The sequence below is a fragment of the Myxocyprinus asiaticus genome, chromosome 16 (genome assembly GCF_019703515.2).
Source record: "Myxocyprinus asiaticus isolate MX2 ecotype Aquarium Trade chromosome 16, UBuf_Myxa_2, whole genome shotgun sequence".
Taxonomy (NCBI): domain Eukaryota; kingdom Metazoa; phylum Chordata; class Actinopteri; order Cypriniformes; family Catostomidae; genus Myxocyprinus; species Myxocyprinus asiaticus.
The window spans coordinates 22,438,205-22,443,321 of NC_059359.1; positions in this window are offsets into that span (position 1 = coordinate 22,438,205).

Below are 5,117 nucleotides of genomic sequence, written 5' to 3' on the forward strand. Positions count from 1 at the left end.
TGATCTGCTTGTGAAGTTAGATAGGATAGTGTGCATAGTGTGAATTCAAAATTCACTTGACTCAAAAATCTGACGGTGCACATTAGAATGGGCATGACACTACTGATAGCATTGATCAAGTAATTTGATGCAAATAGCTCAGTAAGGTTTGGAAAGTTTACTATCTTCACTTTCCCATTTGATGTACAGTTTAAAGAGGTCAAGAAATCATATATTCCTATCTCTCCCTCAGTGGCGGCACGTGACCACAGATATAGGTGGGGCAGAGCCCACCCCACCCCCTTTTTTTCCTATTATTCTATTCATTAAATTCATTCAAACACAAAAGCACTGGCATGGTATGTGGTGTCCTTGCATTATTCCACTACAAGGCGGCACCTTAAGAACATAATGTTGATTCTAATATTCTAAATAAGAACGATTTATCTTAAATTGTTGACTTGTTGTAGATCAAAATCTAAATGTTATTTTATAACGTTAAGTGTCCTTAAAACTTTAATGTAAACACCCACTGTTATGATTGGCTAACATCATGCAGCCCCTCAAATTCAGCAAACTCAATCGGAAGAGAATGAACAACCCTACAACATTATAAAACAAAACTTCAGGGTTTACACATAATGCACATCCAACACATTGAATCTGTATATATTAAACTGTTCATCTCAAGCACAACTGTTAAAACGGGGCAGAATAAACTATCAAACAGTCATGACATTTGAAATATTCATGAATGAAACAGTTTACTTACGTTTTTGTTAGGGTTCATTTGCTTTTAACTTCCCCATTCTTCAATAACAGTGCCTTTGCAAAGGTTGAATCGTATTATGACTGCTTCACAAGCAATATACGCTGACATGAGCCGAAATAAATGCACTCATCATAGTCCAAAGCACGGTGAAAGGATGCACACACACATACTGTAGGTGCACTGAGGTGCACATTGCTGGAAACACATTGAAACGGTCAAATATGTCAGTTTAGTCTGTTTTCATACACCAACAATAAAAAAAATAGCGCAGATGGGCGAAAGAACGCGAAAGAGAATTCTCCCTTTCAGAGTTATAACTTGAAACTGGGTATTTTAAAAGCAGTGAGATACATGGCAGCGGTCAAAGAGTATGTGTAGTTCATGTTTATATACAAAATAAATCAAAATAGTCCAGATGGGTCCCCTTAGGTGTTATGTTAGGAATAGTTAGCCACACAAGGCCTGCTCTCTTGACTTGAACAGCACGCCAGCGGGCAGGACCAAGGGAGTGATGACGCATGTTGTGGGTTGTGTAAACATCCTACGACATGCAGAGAGATTCCAAAATGAGACGTTTCAGCAGAGTGGCAACTATAAATGCTCTTTTTAGAAATTTTCAGTATATTTTTATAGTACAGTTGCTTCTTATATGTTTAAATATAAAGGAAAATGTGATTCTCCATTTCATGACCCCTTTAAATCACAGTAAATTTAAAACAGAATGTTTCAAGAACTAAGGCTTTTTGACATACAATTTGTCAACATACAAAACATAAAATGTCTTATCACCTACCCTTATCTTTTGATTAATATTTTTTTTTTTTTTTTTTTTTTTATGTCTGGCTCTTCAGGACAAAGTTGTCTGATGGTCAGTTTGTCTTGTATTTTCTGTAGAAACGACACGTTGTTACACACACATTCATCGATAGTGCTCGCCATGTTCGCGATCTGTCGCACTGCTAATACTAATGTTACCTTTGGTTTGGATCTACGTTTATGGGCAGATTAATTTCTGCCTCACTGAGGGCTCATAGCAGTACCATATTTGACCAAAGATTTCCACTGGAAAAACTGAGGGGTGCTGTCGAGTATTGGAGGTCAGCAGACTCTCTGAACCACATGCTTGAATATCTGTACCAAACACTGTGTAATGGAGCTTTCAGCTACTTTTCAACGTAAAAATAGGATAAAAACTTATACTAGGCCTGCTTTTAAATACATTTGCCAGCATTTTAAACACATTTATGGGCTGACAAATTACATAATTGGCAGTTTATAGTATGAATCTATGTTTTCAAGTGGATGAATATTTAGGAGGGGCTCTGCCCTACCTGCCCATATAGATTAGTTGCACCTGCTCTCAATCTCTCTCTCTCTCTCACACACACACACACACACACACACACACACACCAAACTCAAAGAAACTATCACATAAACAACTACAAAACACTATGTTCCCTGCTTCTTTTAATGCTGAATGCATACACACACACACACACACACACACACACACTCAGCACAGCATGTGATCTCCAACCATCAGTTATTAGAGGTGAAAGTCAAACACCACAGCGCAGACTCTTACATCTGTGGGAATTAGAGGCCTCTGCTCTACATGACTGCTAGTGTGTTTATCTAAAATGAGAGAGTGATCTCAAAGATTGACTTGTTATTCCAGTGGAGTGGTGGTGGTGTAGTGTAGTGGACTAAAGCACTGAACTGGTAAGTGGAAGGTTATTGGTTCAATCCCCACAGCCACCACCATTGTGTCCTTGAGCAAGGCACTTAACTCCTGGTTGCTCCAGGGGGATTGTCCCTGTAATCAGGGCACTGTAAGTTGCTTTGGATAAAAGTGTCAGCCAAATGCATAAATATATATTCCAAGTCAAAGATAGCCTTGTATCAAAGGCTATAAGCTTCCTTGAATTTCCATACTAGTGATGGCTGTAGCCCAGATGGTCAACAGCCTCTTGAGCCTGTGTGTGAAGCCATTTAAACCAGGAAATGGCATGTATCTTTTAATGAGGAAACATGGTTCAACTTGGCACTCTCCTCTCCCTTGACAGCTTGTCTTTTCTCCAATACATATCAGTATGGATGCTTTTGTGTGTGTGGGAGAGTGTGTGTTCATATGGGCAGTTGATTTTCTAGCAGCATTTCCAAACACTCTTTCGTTAATACTTTATAATACGGTTAACATTAGTTAACATGAATTAGCAATGAATGAATAATATTTTTACCGCACTTCTTGGTTCAAAAATTGGTTACTGTTAAGTTCAACATTTACTAATACATTTTTTAAATTAAAAGTATATTGTATGTTAACAATGCATTATGAACAATGCTTTGATTTTGTTTTGATAAATTAATAGTAATAAGATTTAATAAATGCTGTAAAAATTATATTGTTCATTGTTAATTCAAGAACTGCTTTAACTAATCTTAACAACAAATAGAAACTTATTGTAAAGTGTTAACACTCTCTTCTCTTTCTCCTTTCTCTTCAATTTTGTTCAATTCTGTGCTTTTCTGCTTTCTTTTTGCAACATGCTTGTACTTGTTCCATCTTTTTCTAGAGACGAACAGAGCCTTCCTTCATGATTTTTTTTTTTTCTGCTTATCCCTTATTGTCATCAGCTCAGGGTTACAGATGTTGATTTTCTTCATGCCTTATCACCATCTCTCTCTCTTGCCCTCTCTCTGTCTCACTCTTTCATTTGAAAAACAGGTTTATCCATTTTAGACATCTTATTTTCTCGAGGGGAAAGACATTGTCCCCTGCCCGACACCCAACCAAACTCTTGTCTGTCCCTTATCTACTACCATTCTTTCACCCAAGGTTATCACAATGCATCGCAACCCCCGGGTTTGCTCTTCTCTTCTTTGGCTGAAAAATCAGGCATTTTCCTCGGATCTACAGCGGTTCAATATTGCAACATTTTGTCCTTCACTACAAAAAAATAATTAATTCAGTGTGAAGTGAAAAGATAATACTGACTGAGATATTATCTTTAAATCTGAAATAGTTTTTCCGTCTGTCTGCATGAGGACGGGGAACTAAGAGTGACATTTATTGGATATTTGGAGTTGATCATGTGCGGTCATTTTTCTGTGCTTACTGTTAAAATGTATCTGTGCAAAGTAGAGCTTTATCTATCTCTCCATGCAGTCACTTTTATCTTGATGTCTACCCACTTAGAGCTGTAAAGGGATATTATGCAATCTCATCATGTTGACCACCTCACAACGCTCAGCTGCACTTCCCTACTTAACACTATTGTATTCAGCCATTGAGAGCACCTTTTAGTTTCAATAAACTAAATTTTTTTTAATTTTACCGTCTATGATTTTAATTTTAGACCTTTAATTTTAAAGGTTGTTTTCTTTCTCCTTCCTTTGCTGTCCTCTACACTACCTGCACTTTGACTTTCTGTAACTCTCTCTTCTTTGTCTCATTCTAACAGCAGGCTAAGCTTTGATGAATCAGAATATGAAGTTTTGTCTTAAGCATTTCTTCCCTGTTGACATCAGGGAACTGCACACAGAAGATTTTACTCTCTAAATCTTTCAAATTACACACTGTTGATCAAAGTTTAACAAAATGTTAAGAGGGAGTGAAATCATGACAACCACACACACAGAGGGAGTTTCACATTTAGAGGTTACACTCCACACACTGTCCCACTGGTCCCTCTTTCTCTCAGACTTATTTTCTTTCAAACTGTTTTTTCCTGAGTGGAGATGAAGGTCACGTCTCTAAAGGTTTAATCCTGCTTGAAAGAGGATGTGTGATGTTTGTGTGTATATGAGGGAGAGAGATCTTACACTCAGTAATCACACACCTTTGCAATGTAATGCATTATCTTAAGGGCACACCATATAACAGATTAACCAGATTTATAAAATCTTCCTTGTGTGTGTGGAAATTGCAGGTGACAAAAAGGTCAGATTTGCACACAGTTTAGTGGTAAGGTAATGCTGAGGTCACAGAATGTTCAGCCACTTAAAGTGGATTCTGTTCTTAAAATTCAAAAAGGTTCAGTCCAGCCCACTGAATGAAAAATGGTTTGCAAATGGTTTCAAAGCAAGGATAGAATCCACAAATCCACATGATGTTCTTCCAGAGCTTATTTTGTTCAATATAAGACCATTGTCACCACAGTAAAAAATAAAAGGGGTAAGATCAAACCCTAAGAGATCCAGAGGTGGAAAAAAGGTACAGAGGTCAAATAAGAACCCATTCTAACTGAGGGGAAACATGCCCTTTCAGATTTTTGAGCCATGTTGATTTTGAATGCAATTACTAGTTAAGTTTGTATCTTTGATAATTAAGTTGTATAATTTAGGTTAAAAAGTGTTTGTTT